The sequence below is a fragment of the Camelus bactrianus genome, chromosome 15 (assembly GCF_048773025.1).
Source record: "Camelus bactrianus isolate YW-2024 breed Bactrian camel chromosome 15, ASM4877302v1, whole genome shotgun sequence".
Classification (NCBI taxonomy): domain Eukaryota; kingdom Metazoa; phylum Chordata; class Mammalia; order Artiodactyla; family Camelidae; genus Camelus; species Camelus bactrianus.
The window spans coordinates 69,332,911-69,355,227 of record NC_133553.1 but is presented as its reverse complement, the minus strand read 5'-3'; the positions used below and the strand labels follow the sequence as shown (position 1 = coordinate 69,355,227).

The window sequence follows — 22,317 nt, the reverse complement described above, 5'->3', positions numbered from 1 at the left end:
TTTTACTTTTTTTTTCTTTCTGTCATTCTAATAAGGGTGCAGCAGTAGCTTATTGTAGTACAAGATATTGTAAAAATCACATTCAATTTTTTTCAAAACCCTTGAAACTTGAGAAGGGGTAATGAGTTCAAGGATTTCAGGGGTGATCAAGGAAAATGCCAGGATCATTAGGGAGCAGGGGCGCATGGGGAGCTTTCTTTGGGTTAGGTTAGTATTATAAGCAAGAAGTCCTTTACCCCCCATCAGGAGACTTCAGAAGCAGGGGAACAGAGTCACCACCCAGAGGGCAATGAGGGTAAGGAAACCCCTGGAGAAGAGGGACCACGAGGCGGGGCCTCTCAGGCCTAGGTGATGTCCTTCAGCTGCACAGCCGGGGTTCTCCAGGGCAGAGAACTCTGAAGGGCAGCCACTGGGGGTCTTTTGTTGTCCTAAGTTAGGTCTTATCTATGTTTTGCTGTGTATGGAATGTGGGGAGGTTCTAGTTTGCTAAAAATAATGCTGATCAGGGCATTATGCAAGGCAAATGGATGTGTAAAAATTTAAGTTTGGCACTTGCGGGTTTTTGAGTGAATGGTCCCAGCTTGCTGTGAAGAAGTAAATAAAATAGGGGTCAATACAGGAACCAACTTTGGCCAACAGGGAAGGAAGTAGGACTATAGAGACCTATAAGATTTAATCAAGTGTGTGAATCATGTTAACACACTTTCTGTAGAAAATCATAACACTTTACTACTATTTGAGAAACTAAAGTTGGAAGATGAGAAAATGAAAATATGCATTTTTGAGAACTTCTTTCTTAATGCTTGAAAGAGAAACAAAATTTGATCTTCATATCTGAAGGTAGTATTATAGACCTTCTAGTAAACTTTTCTACCTAAAAGTGGAGATAGACATTTGCTCAGAAATCCACATAATTCCAAGTCTTAAGAAGGAATGTCCTGTGTTAACACAATAGCTGTTGATTTAATGATATAGTTTAAGGCTGTGGAAGTCTGTGTGTGTGCACACCAATTACAAGTTAATTTGACATCTCTTGTGTCGCTGGTAGTAACCTGTTGATCTACTCAGGCAAAAATATCACTAAGTATCATCAAAACAAATGTTTATGTACTTGATCAGGGAAGCAGCCCAGGGAAGAGCGGGGTATGTGGAGACCAGCTTTTTGTTCAGGGTCAGCGTCAGTCTGAGTAAATCCAACTAATAGTTATTGAATCTCCTTCCTCCATTGGTTAACACTGTTAAGTATTTCCAAATGGCCCAGTGACAGTGCACACATTTCCAGGTCTGGGGAGATGAGACACCAGGGTCACAATTATGGGGAGTTTTGCTTGCATTCTGTACCAGGTAAACCTCATCAAACAGAGAGACAAGTCATCAGGTGGGAAGACTTGGAGGCGTTATTGTCTTTGTAAGTATGATGACATAGTCACATTTTCATTCTGCATCTTAAAAAAATGGGAATATTTGTATTATGACAAGTATACATGAATATTTTGTACATAGAAGACTTTGTCTATTTCTTTACTTTGTGGATTTGTTAAGTTAGATGTAAATTTTGAAAGATATGATCATCTTCTAGGGAGGTAACATTTGATGAGAATAAAGTTTAGGAAACACAATAATCCCTGTATATTTTCTTCCCTCTTGGCCACTCACTGTCTGAATCTTCCTTCTTCTTTCCTCCCCATTCCTTCCCTTTCTTTCCTCCCCTCCCCTTCCCTCCTTCCTTCTTTCTTTCCTTCCTTCTTCCCTGCCTTCCTTCTCTGTCTCTTTCTCTTTCTTTCTTTCTCCATTCTTTTTTTCTTCTTTATGGACCATCAATGAGGAAGAATTTAAGGGAGAATTAACTATAATACAACGAATAGTCCCCAGGAAGGAGAACTCGATTACACTATTGAAATCTCATAACTATAAGAATATTTTCCACGATTTGAGTTTCTTTGAATATCTGGTAGTTTTCTTTATTTTAAAATCAAGCTCCATGTGTCCAGAATTTCAAGATCTTTTGAAGAGTATGATGTGAGGGCTTTACAGTCACTTACTCACTTAACAAACAGTTATTAAGCAGCTACCACATTTCAGGCACTTGTTGACTTATCAGCTTTGAAAAGACTGTACAAGAATATTTCATTTTCTTCTTTTTCATTAAATTTGAAGAGTTAATAGATTTGATTATCTCCAATATTATGTACTTGCTTATCTTAATAATTTGCACTTTTCCTAATAGTGATGTTGAAAACTTCTATAATTGGATCTTTAGTCATTTTGTTTGACATTTAAATTATTGAAGTCTCTAAATTCAACCTGCTAGCCTTTGCAAATACTGTAAAGGTAGTGAGAGCAATTAGTTTGCATTAATATCACAGGCATTTAAAACATCACTAAGACTATCAACTGCTTCATCTTTCCTGGAAAGTGAAAGTATTAATTGAACAACCCGCCCCCCAGTTTTTGTGACGTCTCCACTGAGCATCTCCCTGTCACTCTTTCATATATGGTTACAGATGGTTTTTCAAACCAATAGGTGTGTCTTGATCAATTAATTTTGGGAAAGTTCACTTAGCTGGAATCATCTTCTCAACTCTTGACAACTGTGTACATAATTCTATCATAGTAGAAGGGTTTTATTTTTCCCGTCTGATTTTTTTAAATGAAAAAGATATGAATGCATTTTTTAGGAACAAATCTTCTCAAAGGTCAACCCTATTAAAATTATATGTTTATTTCTAAATCTTCTTGGTTAAATTATTTTGCAAGTACATTTTTCTCATTATAGAGATATGACTTGGCAAATCTCTCTATTACTGTAGTTTGAATTTACCTATTTAAGCAAGAGGAGTAAGTGCAAATTTTTGATGCTATTTAGATTTAAAATAGCTCCAGCAATGGTTTTTAACTTGAAATGTTGCATTTTCTCAGTGTCTGGCAAACTACAATATTTCTAATGAATAATAAAAATAATATTCTTTATCAACCCAAACCATTTTCAAGAATTATAAGATAAAATGCATATGTGCTTTGTGGACAAATATAAAAATGTTACTTTTGCTGGATATTGACTAAATTCCAAATATTTAATGTAGTACCCATACATCCTAGATAAGTCTGTGCAAATTCTGCACTTAACAGAAACCTCATTTCTGAGTAGTTCTATTAACAAAAATACATGACTGCTCTTCCACTTCAAAGTGATAAATGGGAATTGGAAGATGAGTCAAAGAGATCTGGAGCCTTCTGCGAGAGTGCCTCATTCAGATCAGCATCCATTATGCCATTTGTATGGATTTTTACCCTGTTGCCATCATTTGCCAGCCAGGATTCAGGATTCTCTTATATATTCCTTAAGGTTAAGCAGTGAACAGGGGTGGGGAGGTTGGGGGAGGTAAGGGGTGACAGAGGAGGGTGTGGTGTGGGTGAGGGTGGGAGAAAAGAGAACTGAAACTGAAAAGATGAATCTGAAGTCTCTGCCCTAGAGCAAGTCATAGGTTGGTGGATAAAGGCCAAACACATGGAGAAATTACAGTAGATGTGAGGCGCCATAGTAGGGAAGTCCATGGGTGCTCTAACAAGTATTGATCATGTACTTTCTGCATGATCAGATTTGGATTTCAGAATGATATCTTAATTAACAAGGGTAGAGGATAATTTAAAGTTTGAAAGGCTGCAATACATCTGGTTATTACAATTTGAAGATACAGTGCTAAACTAGCACTGAGAATGGGAAGGAAACAGCACTGCAGGAGCATGTTAACAGTCAGTGTGGTGGGTGGGGGTGCAGCTCAGCAGTGGAACCTGGCTTAGTGTGCATGTGGTCCAGGATCCAGTCCCCAGGATCTCCAGTAAATAAACAAATAAACCTAGTTACCCCCCCAAAAACCCAGCAAAATAAAACAGTAATAATAATTAATAATAATAATTAATAATAATAATAATAATAAAGAATCAGCATGATATCAGCATATAGTTAGTTACATGGGGTGACGGATGCAGGAGCCTTAAGAAGAAGGATTGCTCCCTGGTTCCCCACTGAGATGATTAGGTGGACAACAAGTTTGAGGGTAGAGTGAAGTGATGAGCCAACTTTGGACTTGCTTGAGCTTGAGATACCATGACTATTCATGCAAGAGTTTTGACTGATACTTGAAGATTTTTCCTAAATTGGTACAAGCCTTGTTTGGGTGAGAAATATGCAAATATGTTTAAGTTGGGTTTGTAGGTGGAAATGCGGATTTTCTGGAATAATTTCAGCTTGATTCACTGACTTTGGAACATACTGGAATAAGCTTGAACTTGTTTTTATTCATCAGACTATGTTATGCCAGAGTAACCAAACAAACAGCAGCAATGGCTTAGAACAAGGAGAACTTCCTTTTCATCAGACAGGCACAATGGTAAGCTTAGCTGACAGTCGACGGCAACCATCAAGCCAAGGAGAGTTCAGCCTCATGTTTCCACATCCACCAAGACTGTTGTCACTTTGAAACAGAGCCCTGGAGCTTTCTACAAGCAATTAATTGCTTACACCCTTAAGTAACATAATGTCCCATCTGCACACATTTCTTGGCTAAAACCAATCACAAGCCACATCTAATTTCAAGGAGGTAAAAAGGTTTGCTGACTAACCTCATGTGCTCAGGAGAACCACAACTATTGATAAATTGCACTATTATCTTCAACAGCTTTGAAGTCAGAGACACTTGTTTCAAGGCCAGCTCTGCCTAAGCTTCTATAGTCACAAAGCGAGAAGATTGATCTTCTGAGATTTGAGGATATGATGCCAAAGACTGTATAAAACTCCTAGTCAGTTGCTCTATCAATGGTACAGTTGGTAGGCATAACTTGCTTGAATATTTAAATGCACGCTATGTGTTAAAATGAACTTTGAGTGTTGAGCTTGTCCCTACACACCAAACACAAGTCTTTGAAAATTTGTTCTTTCCATTTTTAGTTTATATTATTGCAAAATGTGATTGGAAATAAATATAAATGAACACATGATCAATTCCAATTTGTGTATCTATAAAGGTTTCCCTGGGCATCACAGCTTATTTTGTTTTTGAAGACCTTGTGAATCTTGCTTGTAATTTGATGTCCTTCAAATTCTTCTTTAAAAGAAGGTCTCCTTCTTGATTGCTTGTTAGAGTTTGTTGGTGTTTCAATGGGTGGTTGCTTATTTTTGGATCCAACAGATTTAGATCTTCTGATTACTGATCTGGATCTAAATATATGATACATGCAAGTTTAATGATTTATTGCATGGCCACATCTGCATATCTTAAACCTGAATGCTATTAACCCATAATTCACTTAGGCTGGGTAATGTCCACAAGGCTCCTCCCCGCAACACTTCATCTCAGAGCTTCTTCAGGGCCTTTGTCCTCCAACATCACTAGCACTCTGCCAGGCTTCCAAATGTCATTTTGACTGTAGACAGATGCCAATTTCAATTATGCAATGTTTTTTAAACTAAGATACAGATTGGAAATGCTCAGTGAATTCAAGTAATTACACATTATTACCTTGAGTGAGGTAATGCATTACAAGCTGTAATGTAATTAATGTTACCTTAGTGGCTTCTATAAGCATGCCTGATATACACCAACAAGCTTAATTACTTCAAGCAGCTAAATCTGGCTCGATATTAGGACATCTGATTTCATTTAGAATAATTTAATTTAGTAAAAAATCATCTTTTATGTTCTTATTTCAAAAGATATAAAATTAATTTAAATTTTAAATGTATTATAAATAAATTGTTCATTGATAATATACCTTTGAGTGAATTTTTAACTAACATAAAATTAATTTGGGATATTCATCTTTATAAAGGTACAAATGTTAACATATGCATTTAAATTAAAAAAAAATAAAAGATAGAGATCAGTACCTAAATTTAAGCAGCAGTCCGTGCTAGTCAGGAGAACATTCTCACTGTGAGGGCAGCAACTGAGAAACTCACAGCAGCTTTGACACCCAAATGATGTTATATGCTAACTTCTAGTTATTGTACATGAACAGTCTCTTAAAGTTAATAATAAAAGTAGAATTTCTGAAGTTAAAAATGTGGAGGAAACCCCCCTCTATAACCCTATAACTCTAAAGACTGTGATATATTATCATTCAAATATTTGTATATTGAGCATTTACAGTGGAAGAGAAGTGATTGGGTCCTGCAGAGGGGGCATCTGGGTTATTACTGGGGTGCCAATTAATGCATCTTAGTTGAGGTAGTAAGTACATAAATTTTTAAAGTTAAAGTGCTATGAAAACGTAGTCCAAATTTGTGTGTGGTGTGCATAAAAAAAATAGAGGTATTCCCTATTTATCTGCAAACATTTAAGTCATGCTGCTGGTAAACACCATAAACAAGAGTTTTTATTATCTTTCTCTACTTCACACCAGAATTAAAGGCCCTCTTAATCCTCATGCTTAGAGTTGACTCTACCACTTAACTCAATGGTTCTTTTTTTTTTTTCAAATTAATGTAGAAAACACCCAAAAAAAGTAAAGAATAAATAATAGCAGCAATTTTACTAGTAGTTATTATACAAGTTCTTCCAAAGGGGAAAAAAAGCAACAAATTCAAAGAAATGTGTCAACAAAAATCAGCTTTAGACAATAGAATCTGACCTATGGATAAAAGTTTAAATGAAGTTAAAGTATATTTTGAATAAAACAAAAAATACCAAAGAGTGTGAGTTTCAAATGTATCAACAATTTCCATAACAAGGATGAACTGAGAAAATGTCATGTTTTACAGCAAAAATCATCAGCAGAAGTCCAGATGTGAGACATTTCTTGGGAGTTGGGTGTGGAGAGGCAGCATCTGCAGTCCTAGGGACTGACTGCAGCAGGCGCTCCCACTGCCCCAGGCTGGGGCAGACACCTCAGGGACTACCCCAGCTGAAGGGGTTCCTGCCCAAGGCCACACCCCTTCCCGGGGCGCTGCACATCCAGCACTGTCTGATGAAGGAGTACCGAGGTGCAGCCATTGCCACTCAAAGCTGGACCACGCCGATAGGGCGCTTTTAGCTCCAGACATCCCTGGGTCAGCAGAGGGTCTGCTCACTGGGTGATGCTCCAGTTCTAACTCTCTCCAGAGAGACAGTGTTCTTCCTCCCCTTCTCTCTTCCACACACTCAGCTCTGTTTCAAAATCTCATTCTCAGAGCAGCTGATGTATCACATTTGATAAATGCAGTTTAACTGAAAAGAAATCATGGCATATGAAATCTGACTTCCTAAGAATGATTTTTTCTTTTTCCACTAAACTTAAGATTGTTATACATATTCATATATGATTTTCTGTTAAAACAAAACAAAACAAAAAAAAACCTATGGAACACAGACATAGAGGAATTGGAATGAAAACTGTAAAATCTGTGGTATCTAGGCTGCCTTTGAAGAAGCTAAGCCAGGATTCTGATGGCAGGAATCACACCAGCCAGAAAGAACAAAAGCCAGGTTTGTTTTCAGACTGTGTAAGAATGGCAGAATTAGACATGAACTGGGAAAATAAAATAAATGTAAAATGTAGACACATATTCTGTTTTTTGCACTTTTCTCAAAAGATGGCAGAGTCCTTAGCATCTTCTAATTTCTTCAATAAACTATTTTGAAATCTGCCTAAGATCACAGAATTTTGTGATGTGCTAAAATGCTTATGATATTCAGCTTTTAAGATTTCAATTAGCAAGTGCAAATTAGCATCTAAAATGAGGGAAAGGTCCCAGAGAGGTTGTAGGAAAAGCAAGGAAGATACAAAGTTGAGGGGCCTAAGATAGAAAGAGAGTGACTTCAAAGCAGCAAAGAGGTGAGTGGAGGGGCAGGAGGTGGGAGCGCAGTGGGCCAGGGGAGGAAATGATCTCTTCTCAGCAGAGGAAGCAAAGTGATGTGCAAAACTTCTCCTTCAGAGGGCTTGTTTTTCTTGCCCTTGCTTTCAAACATGATTCTGAAAATGTTTGCTGCTTAAATGATTTAATTAAGTTTTATTTATTTTCACCTTACAATCAAATCTGAAGAGTGAAATTCAGATAAGCTACTAGTAGCTTTCTGTTTTCAACTGTTAATAATTCTGGACAACAACGTACATTGACTTTCTTCTCAGTTTCCTTCCTGTCCTGCATTAAATTGTATATATCACAACACAAAAGTTTAGAGTTTGAGAAAGTTGTTTACAACTCAGTGCATTTTTATGATGATAAAAATTTCAGAAAGATCCCCTAAGAAATTGTTATCCTTTATGAATGAATAACTCAAAGATTTTAATTAAAAAATCCTTCACAGATCCCATATGCACCCAATAAGGCTAAAGTCATATAATTGGCTACCTAAGCTGTAGGCAGCTGGAGACAGTTCTCCAATTCCTTACAGGAAGGGAGCCAGAACAGACAGCAGGAAGAAAATATGTCATTGAGAACATCACTGGAGCATCACCTTTAGTGAAAGGAAGCAATGGAATTCTCAAAGGGCAAAGGCGGGAGATGGTCCTGAGAATCTCTTGGACGAGGTTATTTTTATTAGGCATAGCTTATGATGGGAAGCAAATGCACTAGGAACAAATTACCTGGTGCAGACGGATGTGGGTGTTAGTTTCCTAAGGTGAGAATCAAATTCGCAAACCTAACATTTAATCAGAACTGTTGTTTCTAACTTGCAAGTCAAGCTCTGTTGCTTCAAGGGAATACACTGTATGATTTCCAATCAAAAGCTAATGAGGAATAGAAAGGACAGAATGGCAGGAACAGCACTGAGACAAACCTGCTTTTCTCCAGATATCCTGGGGGAGAAATAATCCTCACCCCCAGGATATTTAAGAAAAGAAGAGAAGTGCAGATCTTCCACCCTGCTTACATGATGTAATCATAGTTCCATCACTGATAACACAGCTTAAAAATTGTACACAGATTCACAAAATGTGATGGACATTGAGGTGGGTTCCATACTAACATTGAAGGGAATCATATGCTGTGGACTCAGCTTTACTGCAGGAAATAATTTGGCTGTGAAACATAGGATGAGTTGGTTTTCACCATTTTCATCAGGGCTTAAGTTGTTACCGGTTTTCATAACGCAGTGACTAAAAACATTGCATCTGCAATTGCCACATTGTTAAGAATATTTACAATTATTTCAAGAATTAAAATTATACTTTTCAAAACTATATCTGGGAGGGCTTTATAAAGCAGTGTGTCTGTGTCAGTACGTGTTCGTGTATGTAGATATGTGTGGTGGATAAAATAGCCTGTCATGTTTGCCTTGAGTTAATAAAACAAAGATGTGCCCTGATGCAGTTTCACAGCACAAGAGCTGTGATAGCCTGAAACCAGCACATTCCGTAACTAAATTCTCAATGAAACTTAATACAACTTTTCTCACGTTAAGGATGGTTTCTGTTTTTCCCTTACAATGTAAACGACTTATCACATAAATGAATTCTGCTTTCAATTATTATAAAGCATGGTGCAATCATGTAGTATGATGTCAGCGTATGATGTCTTACGTGGTCATATTAGTCATCAATCCTCATTTTCTGTTGAATGTTGTCCAAGTTCCTTAGCAGCCTATAATGGCCCTCAATGTCACAGGGGATGTGTGTGTGTGTGTGACTACAACTCTCATCAGATGCTTCTGGAAAAGTATGGGCAGTGCTGGAGAGGAGGTGCGTTTGACCTGTTGCAAGGACTAGGACTTGCTACTGAGATTTAATCGATGAGGAGCAGTGATGTCAAACAACCTCCTCCAAAACTGTCATGAACAGCAGAGAGCTGCCCAGTATGCCGGTAGCACCTCTGCTGAGGGGCCTGTCATCACAGTCTGACTCGCTGTGTCTCTGTGAGCTTCGATCTGCCATGCCCGCTCACAGGCTCTACACCCTGGGCACACTGGATGTGCCGTTTGCTTTAATATGGGCCTTGGTATGCTATCTCCTCTTCCCGAAGTGCTCTTCTCTTCTTCCCCTCCCTGTCATCAGGAAGCCGGACTACTGACTCAGTTTTCCAACTTCAACTCACCTGGTGTTTCCTTAGCAAAATGTTCCATAACTTTCTCATGTTTCATGAAGTCATATCTTGTTTTATTGTGCTTTGTTTATTACAATGCACAGATATTCTTTTCTGTCTTTCTTTATACAAATTGAATTTTTGTGGCAACCCTGCATTAAGCAAGTTTATAGGTACCATTTTTCCAAAAGCATTTTCTCACTTTGTGTCTCTGCGTTCCATTTTGGTAAGTTTCACCATATTTAAAACTTTTCCATCATTATTATATTTTTATGGTGATTTGTGATCAGTGATCTTTGACATTACTACTGTGCTTGTTTGGGGCCACCGTAAACCACATCCATGTAAGATGATGAACTTAATAAATGCCGTGTGTGCTCTGAGCGCTGCCCCCCCCTGCTGTCCCCCCACCTCTGTCCCTCTCCTCGGGCCTCCCTATTCCCTGAGACACAAAGATATTGAAATTAGACTGATTAATAACCCTATTACTGATTTGAATTGTGATGAAATACTTACTTTTGAGTAATCATAAAAAAATTAATATTTCTGAATTTCAGTTTACAAAATCTATACAATTTATAAAATATTTCAAGAATGAAGCAAACACATATCTAGTGAGTGTGCTATGAGGATCAAAAGGGGTTACATAATGCCTTAGACAATTTCAGGATAATGGGGGTCTCAATGACTAGATCATATGACAGCTGCACCCATCACTCTTAGCATGCCTTTATTCTGTCTGGACTTTTCTCCTAAAGTTTAAATTTCTCGAACCTTTAAATCTTGCAAGAACTTAAAGTTCTTAAATTTTGCTGTATTCAAAAATATATACAACTTGTTTACTATGTTTCATATGTTATGTTTTGATTTTTGCCATATGATAGATTAGTTTTTTATTCTATTTCATTAACAAGTTTTGATTTAGACCATGTGAACACTATGTTCAAATGTCTTTTGACAATTTAGCATGAATACAAGGTATAAATCAAAATTCAATCAAAAGCAGCATCTTGCTTTTTCATTGCCTTTTGTTGGTGTGACTTATAGTTTCCTCTGGCTTTTTTGGCTTTCTCCCAAGTTAATAGTTCTTCAACTCTTAGATACTTGATATCTTGTGTTGCCATTAATTACCTCAAAGTTAACAGCTAACACATCTCTCAGTAATTATCTTGAGTTTAACTCTGTCTACACAGCAATGAATCAAATTCATGAAAACAGGGGATGGTACTTTTTAAATCAAAGCATTTAAATATATATACATACAGCTAAAAGTTTCAGACTTAGGAAATTCTTTTCATTCTGACAATTTTCTCTTTGAAGTTAATGTCTTTTAAACGCACTATCTGGTGAAATGTTACTTGATGAAAAGTATTAACTAAGTATGACTCTTTAAGGTTATTTTGCAAAAGAAAAATTCCTATCTTGACTAAAAGTTTATTTGATTTTTATTGTTTTTCTGAAATGCCGCTATGTGTTTATCTCTCAGTATCGATACGCTGTGTCTTGTATTAACACATTTTTAATAAAAGAGGAACTATAAATTTGGTATTTGAGTGATACATCAGGTGATTAACTGGATCAGTTAACTTCTTGGCTCTACAAGAAAAATTGCTTAATGACTGACTCAAAACCATTGGGGGTTAAAACTATGTTGTTGACACTACATGAAAATGTTAAGTTCTATAGCTTTGAGCCCAAACTTTTATTTCCACAAAATCATGGGTATAGGAATCATAAATCTTATTGATGTTGGAAGTTAATTGGGAGATTTTGATGAGAAAATTTTTGTCTAAATATATCATAAAATTATACTAACAAATAGTTTGGGCCTTTAAACAATCAAAAGATAGGTTAACTTGTTAAAAATTGTCTTTTAAAAATACATTTCACAGAATATGGGTAGAATAAGGAGATGAATTTAAAGATTCCAGAGATGGACAAATATAAAAGAGTGACATGGTATTTCTATTTGAAGGTAAAGATTTGAAAATGATAGTTTTTCAGTTTATTGCTTTCCTTAAAATTATATCTTAACATATCACTCATATTATCAACTCATAATTTTATAATTTTAATCTGTTGAAAGCATGACTTTGCTGTTGAATAAACTTTTTTTTATTAAAACTAACTTTAAGTGAATCTTGAACCCCTGACCAGAAGGAAACCATTAAAAGTAAAAAGGATTAAAATCTTAGCAAGTTAAAAAATAAACTTAACAGACAAGTTGAATTTTATAGTATGATAAAAATGAATGATTCAATTACATTTATGATATTTTCTCTCTCCTCTTTATGCACTTATGAGGAACTTCAGTTTTGATAGATGGCTATTATTGCACATCCATAATAAATTTAAACTATTGGCTAGTGGAAAGAAGCCTTAGATATTTTTCATGTGGTTAATATGTAGGATTAGTAAAAGTGATTATTTTCATCTAGTCCAAAGGGTTATGAGGATATTCAACACGGTGGACAGGGGGAAACAGACCCTTGGGTTCTTAGATTAGGAGAAGCCAAATAAGCTTGAACACAAATAATTATCAAAACATTGACAATGAAAATCTACCCCACTTTTAAATTACTCAGTTGTCAGGTACTAGTTTCATTTTCAATTGCTAAAGCAGAATCTATGCTTGAGGTCCTTGGTCAGCTTAATAGAGAGATAAGTGACATGCACAACCTATTTGCATGTTAAAAGTAAGAGCAAGATAAAGCTTAGGTGTAGACAGGCAACAAGCCAGGGAAAATAGGGAAGGGAGAGACAGTGGAATCCATTATTGAGAAAAAGGAGGAGATACAGATAGATAGGTAGATAGGTAGGTAGATAGATAGATAGATAGATAGATAGATAGATAGATAGATAGATAGATAGATGTATATATTTCACACAGGATACATATATCAGGCCTGCTTCTGGCATCTCAGCATACATGTAATCAAATAGTTTATATACTTTAATATCTTATAGTTTGTTACTTTGCTATGAATTAAGGAGATTGGGAAACACGATCGAATAGGCTCTACAGCTGAACATTTTAGAATTGCAAATAATAATAATTATGCTACAATATTGATCTTGGCTAAAGGAGAAACTCCTAACATAAGAGACCTAAGATCGACTGCCTATCACAATATTTTCCCCAGTAGGCAGAAAAGCATAGAGGATATGTTCCTTATAGCATGGAAATATTTTCTTTATTGCATGTAAAGTGTTAATACTGAAGCAGTCAGATATTATATGTTTCTTAAATTACGTCCTTCAAATCTTACTATGATGCTACTAAGTAAATGAGAGTATTTTCCTTTTTATAGACAACAAGAAAAAGAAAAGAATTAGAAATACTCAGTAAATTGCTCAAAGTCAGGTAGATTTTTGCATTTGACAGGGGTTACATTCCAGCCCCTCTCCAAACTGCCCATTCTACCAAGCTGACAGCCTTCTGTTCTCTTCTTGAGAGTAGTTGTGGCAAAATAAATCCCAGCTGTGTATATTCTTTTTATACAATCTCTCTTCTTTTGGAGGAGGAAAAATAAAATATATCAATTAAATCAACTTTAAACTAAATGACTTGCTTCCGAGACCCATCAAAATCAAAATGAGTGGTGGAACTATGACTCAGTACAGAGCACATGTCTAGGATGTGCGAGGACCTGGGTTCAAGCCCCAGTACCTCCATTAAAAGAATAGAATAAAATCAAAAGTAGATATTGCATTTCAAATGTATAAAGCCAAAATTTGCTGTAGAAAGAGTTATTCAGGATAAACTTTAAAAGTAGGATCTGAAATTAATTAAAAGGCTATATGAAGAATGTATTGAAGAACAGTGCCTCTGGTGTACAATGGGAATGTGTGTCTAAAGAAAAGGGCTCGAATACCAATTTTCACTGATATGCATAGAATTAGTGGCTGTCAAATAAAGTTGCATTCATTAAATTTCAGATCCAGACATAGGAACTTTAACAATTGAACCATCCTTTGATGAGTATTTTTAAAGTCTATGATTACTACTGTTATTGTTATTTATTCCCTGTAGCTTACATTAATTACTAAAAATGACTTCTGGTCCTATGGATAAGAGGAAAAAGTTTTAGAAACTGATTTCAGGATTAACTTCAGATTTCATCATTAAACTTAGACTTATATTTAATATTCTTAATAGTAAGGAACATAAGTATTCTTGTATGAATATTTAGAAATAATTCCAAACAGGAATTCATATCAGCATGAAGTCATAAATAACTTTATTATAGGCAAATTAAAAAAAAATGAAGTTCTTAAACTTGAGAATTTTTTCAGAATTGAGAATTCTGAAAGCTTACAGAATTCAAATCTGGTAATCTAAATAAACAGGCCTGAGTTGGGACTGAGGAATCTGACCATCATTAGTAAGGTATGGATACTTAGATACATAGTAGGCCCCCAGTGTTTCATAACACACTCTGAGGAACAACTGAGATGGCAGGTCCAATTGTTACAAAGTCCCAAATTGTTCTGCTCACCACAAAACAGTCCAGTAAATTGGGAGACTAGGTGTCGGGGCAAGGAATAATAACTATTTGGAAAGTGGGCAGACTGAGAAGATGGCAGACTAAAAATGTCCTGGAGAACCATCTTCCCCAAGGCAGAATTCAGGCTCCTTTTATACTAAAAAAGGGCTGGGGGTGTGGTTGGTTGTTGCAAACTTCTTGGTGTCAGAATTCTTTGTTCTGCAGCCTTCCATGTGGGTCAGGTCATGTTGTCCCTGTAAACTTCCAACAACATGTTATTTTCTATTCTGCAACTTTTTAATCTTTATATGAAGGGGAAAATGTTACACTCTTAAATAGTGCAGCCTTGGCAATGGGCTGTCCTGTCTATTTCAGGCTCTAGGCAACATTCTTTTACAAAAGGGGCAGAACCAGGATGAGTCAGCTCTGGACACAGAGCACAGGGCTAGAGCTAAAGGCACAGGTCTAAAATGGATTCAGCTTTGTTCTCCCCTATTTCATCATAAACAGGGAATTCTAACAAGTGGGCAAGTTATACATTTAAGAAGACAACACATGTTTTCATTTTAAGAAAATAAAAAGATGAATACCTGCTTCAATTATACTTTAATTATAATCATTAAGAAAAATCAAAGTATCACTGTGTATATAGACACTCCCAGTCATCCAGCCATTCATTCAATTAATATTCACTAAGTTCAGTTCCTGTCATGTGTGTCCCAGGCTCTGGTAACAGGGATACATGGGGAACAAGAGATTTAGGGTCCCTGTGTCAGCAGAGCTGTCAGTCCTATGAGAAAGATTGCCATCTGATTGCCAAAAAGCAAGCAAAAATAAAATAATTAACAATTCTTATTGGGTTTCTAATGAAAAGAATGTAGATTTTCCATTACAAAAGAGAAGTATTTGAGGGTGAATTGTGTCACATAACAGAAAAAATCTCAGTGAGGCATTTCTGAGGAAATTATGGTGAGTTCTCCAAGCAAGCAAATTTAACAGCTTCCTCTGTGACGTCTGTGTTGGTCTTGCCAGGCTGTTCCTGGCTGTAACTGAGCAGGAGTCAGGAACTCATATTCCTGGATGTCTTTGCAAAGTTCAAGTCATTTCTTTGGGTCTCAGGGCACATCTCTTGACAAACAAGAGAATTTTAACTTATAGCTCATTTTATACATAATAGTTTGTACCTCTTTCTTTCTTTTGTTATTAAAATATAGTTGATTCACAATGTTGTGTTAGTGTCAGGTGTACAGCAAAGTGATTCAGTTACACATATATATATTATTTTTTAGATTACTTTCCATTAACAATACTGAATATAGTTCCCTCTGCTATACAGTATGACCTTGCTGTTTATCAATTTTATATATGGTAGTGTGTATACATTAATCCCAAACTCCTAATTTATCCTCCCCATGCCTTTCCCCTTTGGTAACCATAAGTTTGTTTTCTATGTCTATGACACTATTTCTGGTTTGTAAATAAATTCACTTGTATCATTTTCTTAGATTTCACATATAAGCAATATCATGATATTTGCATTTGTCTGTCTGAATTACTTCTTTTAATATAATAATCTTGAGGTCCATCCATGTTGCTGGAAATGGCATTATTTTATTATTTTTTCTGGCAGGGTAGTACTCCATGTATATATACAATGCATCTTCTTTATCCAATCATCTGTTAATAGACATTGAAGCTGCTTCTGTATTTTGATGTTCTGTTATTGAGTCATATACACTGTATATATATTCTGGAAATTAAGCCTTTGTCAGTTGCATCATTTGCAAATATTTTCTCCCATTCCATAGGTTGTCCTTTTGTTTTGCTTATGGTTTCCTTTGCTGTGCAAAAGTTTATAAGTTTAGTTAGGTCTCATTTGTTTATTTTGGCTTTTATTTCTATTGCCTGGGTAGACTGCCCTAGAAGAACATTGCTAAGATTTATGTCAGAGAATGGTTTACCTATGTTTTCTTCTAGGAGATGTATAGTGTCTTTTCTTATGTTTAAGTCTTTAAGCCATTTTAAGTTTATTTTTGTGTATGGTGTGAAGACGTGTTCTAACTTCATTGATATACATGCTGCTGTCCTGTTTTCCCAACACCACTAGCTGAAGAGACTGTCTTTACTCCATTCTATATTCTTACCTAATTTGTCAAAAATTAATTGACTGTAAGTCTGTGGGTTTATTTCTGGGCTCTCTTTCTGTTCCATTGATCCATATGTCTTTAACCATCTAACCACAGAATACCTTACTGTCTTAATTACTATAGGTTTATAATGTATATAACTCTCAATATCTGATAAACTCTCCCTTCTTATTTGATACAACATTGTCTTGGCTATTCTTGTCTCTGCCTTTGAGTACCAAATTTATCAGTTTTTAGTAGAAATTGATTACATTTGCAGATTGATTGTGGGGAGAAATGATTTTTATAAGATACTATTATATCCATCTCTATTTCTACATTTATGTAAATCCTGGATTTGCTGTGTAAAGATGATTTTATAATTATCACTACAGATGTTCTGCAAATTTCTTTACATATTGTTAAAAATGCATTGAAATGTATCTGTTTTTATGTTGACATTTTATTCAGCAAACTTGATGAAGGCTTTCTTCTAAAAGACTGTCCTTTTCTATGTGGATTTACTGTATGGTACAGGGCTCCCCACTATTTGCAGTGGAACTCTGCTGTGTCACAAATAGGTTACAATTGTGGCAAGATCTTGATCTGAATCTTTGAGCAATTTCTGTGTATCTCCTTAGATGAAAAATGCTGGCAAGGACTGCATTGACAATCATAACTTCATTTGTTCTTTTCTTTTATTTTATTTTCTTGTTTTTTCCCTCATCACTCTGTTATGGTGGAGCCCCTCAGCACAACATTGAATAGATGCTGTCATTGCATCTTCCTTCTCTTGCTATGGGTTTTTAAAGAAAATGTTTATAATGTGTTCATTAAAAATGATGTGTGCTGTTGGTTGTTAGTAAATAACCACTACCAGATTTAGAAATCTCCCTTTCATTCCTAATGTTCTGGCATTTTATACTCAGAGTTTGTGGAATTATATTAAATATCTTTTTCCTGCATTGACTAGTTGATCCTGTGATTTTGTTTCATGACTTTGCTAATGTGACCGATTACATCAATAATTTTCTTTGCTGCTAGATTCTTCTTGTATTCTTACCCATAATGGATTTTTAAATAAAATGCTATATTCAGTGTGAAATATTTTAATCTTTTTAATTATAGATAATTGTAGATTCATATGCAAGTGTAAGAAATACTAGATAGTGATCTCATGTACCATTTATTCAATTTTCCAGTTGTCATGAATTTAATCCATCCTTCCCTTTGTACTTTTCAGCCATTCTGTCAGTCACTATAAACATGTTTACATAATGATTTACTTAAAGTTTTCCTGATTTTTAGCCTATAATAAGGGATGTCTCCTTTTAAATAATATATGTCATATAAAGCAAAACTCAATCAGGGAAGCAGTAATTTTCCTGAAAATAGAACTGAAATGTGAAGCATTACAATCCTTGACTTATGAAAATAACTTTCAGTCTCATTAAACCTTTACTCTCATAAATAAATAAGGTTATATAGATATTTTCATTTACTGTTGCATAAATGTAACATGGTATTGTACAGGCAACATTAAAAATTTTGATACTTTTTTTAAATTACTCTAAAAGCTAACCAGTTAATGAAATACATTCATATAAGAATTTCTCTTTGAATTTTTCCCTTAAATCAGTGAGAAAATCTCAGCTATTTAAGCATATTTAAACATAAATTTAACAAATTAAACATAAAATTTAGGGATGTTACATTCAGATACAACGTTAATTTTTTCACTTATTCATTACTCAAACTGACCCAGCAACAATGCGAAGTATAAACCTTGCAGAATATTAGCCTTTTAGCCCCCAAGGCCAAATGCATAATAAATATTAAACATGCTGCAGAGGATAGAGGTAATTGAATAATAAAATTACAGAAAACAAAGAGAAGATTTTGATTGGAATAAGATCAGTAGGTCTTCACAGAGGAGGAAGAATATAAATAAAGCCTTAAAATATTGATACGATTTTCACATTAAGGGCACATTTCAGATGCTGTCAGGAGTAACACATGTCAATGGTTTTTGTAGTACGTTTAGAGGAGGGAGGAAGACAGGGAGAGATTCAGGGCTTCATCATGTAGCCTCTCAAAAGTGATACAATTTAAAGACAGCTTGCTTCTTTATGTAAAATTTATGCACATTTTAGAAAACACCCATTATAAATTTTTTTGTTTTATTGTGTTTTGTTTTTAAATATTGGCCTTTCCATCTGTAACATATTATGCTTCCCACCATCTGTGCATAAATGGTTCATGTCCTTAACAAAGTCCACGATGTTTAGGAAAGCTTGGCTCCCAAGCACCCTTACCACTTAATCTTCCACGTTACTCCCCAGCCAGTTGGCCCTGTTTTATTTTCAGTGAAGTGCTGTTCGCTCAAAAGGGCAGATTTATGATGAGATCAGCTGGCTTTACCTTGAAAGCCTGATTTTCAAGAGGATGTGTGAGTAAAACAGTGGGAGGCGGAGGTCTGTGATATCGCTGGCTAAACGACTGAGATGATTTGAAGAGGAGGCGTGACTCAGATTTCAGGTCTCATTGTTGATTGAAAACAAAACATGTCATTTCAAATCATTAATTATTCCCCCTGGGCCAAAACAAGGATTAAACGTGAAGGAAACAGCGCCCACCTGCGCCAGGCAGTCCCTCTGGCTGTCCGACCGAGAGGCGCCGTGGAGCCCCGGGCCTGGGGCGCTTGCTCCCCGGCGGGGGGACCCCCAGCGGCCAGGCGGGCGGCACGGAGCCCCCGAGGCAGAGGCGGCAGCGGCTCATAAAGCAGCCGCAGCCGGGTGACGCGGTGACCACTGCGGCAGGCTCAGGCGCCAGGGGGTCCCCGGCCTCAGTCAGTCCCCCCGGATCCGCTCTCCGGAACTCCCCATCTTCTCTGGCGGATCTGAGATCACTGAGGCGACCTCGTGCCCCCTCGTCTGTTCCCGTCCCTCCCCTGCCCCCATCCTCGCCCGGGGCCGCGGCCACCCGCCTCCCACGATGGCTCTTAAGAGAATCCAATTTGAATTGAATGACCTGGCACGGGAGCCCCCAGGACAGTGTTCAGCAGGTCCCGTTGGAGGTGATAAGGTCCATTGGCAAGCTACAACAATGGGGCCAAACGACTGTCCTGATCAGGGTGGAGTATTTTTCTTGACAACTCATTTCCCAACAGGTTACCCCTTCAAACTACCTAAGGGTGCATTTACAACAAGAATTTATCATCCAAATATTAACAGAAACGGCAACATCTGTCCTGATATTCTACAGTGATAGTGGTCTCCAGCACTATTTCAAAAGTACTCTTGTCCATCTGTTCTCTGCTGTGTGACCCCAGTCCAGATGATCCTTTAGTGCCTGAGACTGCTCAGACGATCTACAAAACAGAGAGAAAAATACAGCAGAATAGCTCGGGAATGGACTCAGAAGTATGTGATGTAATTAAATTATTGGATAACCTCTACAAATAAAAATACGGGAACTCTGAAATAGAAAGTCCTTTTGATTTCCATCTGACAGCGTTCTATGTGCCACACCTCACCTTCCCCCGTGCACGTGTTTACCTGATACAGCAGTGCTGCGTGTTGCACATACTTGGAACAACAAACTAGAACTCCTGTACTTCTGTACCAACATTGCCTCCCAGCAGAGAAGTGTGTGTGTGTGACAAGCCGGTTCTCCAGGCATAACCTGGTGTGAGATTAAAAGCTTTCCTTATTGACTTCAATTTGGATAACAGCAAGGTGAGGGGTGGTGGGTATGGTGTGTGCTTGAAAGGGGAAGAAAAGCTCCACTGACCTGTAGGAGGTGGTTTTTTAAGTGGAATCCTATTAAACTAAAAACAGTTTTGAAAACCAGGGAGAACACAAAGCTGTTTCTGTATTTAGTTTATTCTAAGGACTTATGTCTTAGGTGAAAGTTATGACCAACCAGATTAAGCTCTACCCACATCCTGTGTTTTAAGGTCTAAGTTTAACTGGTCAACATTTAAATGGATTGGAGCTATGAGTATATGAAGTGTGATGGGCTTTGATCCCAGCTCTTTTACATCTCCCCATCCTCCATCCTTCAGCCCCTTTTTATCTCTTCCATAGTCTTTGGTTTGTATGTGGTTTCTCAGTTAATACATAGCTAAAAGCTCTTATTTTTCTTATGTTTTTAACTGCTTAGGTTTATCTGGATGTAAGGGTGAAAATTCACTTGATGGAAATACTTGCATATATTTAAAGACTCATTTGCTCCTCTGGAGCTTTTACGTTCAAGAATGATTAATCTGTGTAATAAACTGATTACTACAGTCATTACATATATAAAAAAAAGTAAATGAAACATGTTGAAGAGACAAATCCAGATCTATTTAAAGTAGAAAGTAAATGTATATTCAAATTTTAAAAGTCATTATGAAGTTCCCTCTGGTACTAGTTTTTATTAGAAAATGTCATTATAAAGTCATCATCTCATTAACAACTCCTGAAATATTTCTATTTTCTTGCCTTTGGGAAATGTAATAAATACATCCCTAAGGGCTTGTAGGCAGATCCAAAGTTTTAGATGTTTCATAGTCTCTGATTCTAACTGGATATTATTAATTTTATCTCTAACATAATGTTTGGACATGATTTAATTATTTCTGGGATTTTTCCAACCTCAAACATTCTCTAAGTCACATTTTCACAGCTCTAAAAAGAGTGCACATGAAGAAAATGCCCAAATATTAATCTCCAGACATATTTTCTCTAAACTTCCATATCTCATGTCCAACTTGATGTGTTTCCCAGAATTCCCATCAGCATTTCAATTCAACATGTCCCAAATCAAACACCTATATTCCTTACCACCCATCCCCTCCCTTATTCTGTCTATTCTTCTCCTTGGTCAAGGCAAAAAAACTTGCATTTATCCTTGACTTCTCTCTTCTCTTGCATCTAAACTGAATCCCTCAGAAAATCCTGTTACCCCTACCAACAAAATAGAATTAAAATCTGCTGCTCACTACTTCCATCACTACCATCTCGGTGTCATTTCATCATCCTTAGCATCTTTAGCTAGTTTACTGGACATGGTCTCCAAATTAATCACTCCACCTTTGCCTTTTCCTCCAATAGCAGCAAGAGTGATTCTGTTTAAATGTGAATCAGATCATGTCACTCTGCTAAAACCTTCCACTTAGTGGCTGCCTAGATCACCACAATAGGAGCCCTTAAAATGCCTGATGAGGACCTGCATGGTCTTGTCTCCTTCCATCTCCGACCTCATCTCCTGTCTCACTATTCCCTCTCTTACTCTTTTGCAGCCTTACTGCCACCTTGCTGAACTGTGCAATTAGACACTTCCTGACCACATTATTTAATAATAAACCCTATGTCCCCACTCAAGCACTCTCCATCCTGTTTTTTGCTTTTTTCCCCTCACTGTCACCAATTAACTTGCTATATATCATCATCATCATCATCATCATCATCATCATCATCATCATCATCATAATAATAATAATAATAATAATAATAATAATAATAATAATAATAAATGTGTATGTACTTGTTATTTTCTTCCAGCAGAATGAAAACCCATGGAAGGGACAATTTTGATCTGCTTTGTTAATTATTCTAGCTCCAGTACCTAGAAGAGCCCCTGGCACATAATAACGTCCTGTTTACCATACCAGTAATCAACTTTGGGGAAAAAAGCTATTTATGGAATTGCTCTTTCA

At 36.5% G+C, this 22,317-nt stretch overlaps 1 pseudogene; it reads left to right on the top strand.

Annotated features, from left to right (window-relative positions):
* Positions 1 to 19,607: 19,607 nt before the first annotated feature.
* Positions 19,608 to 20,048, top strand: LOC141573416 (ubiquitin-conjugating enzyme E2 D2 pseudogene; annotated as a pseudogene).
* Positions 20,049 to 22,317: the final 2,269 nt, after the last annotated feature.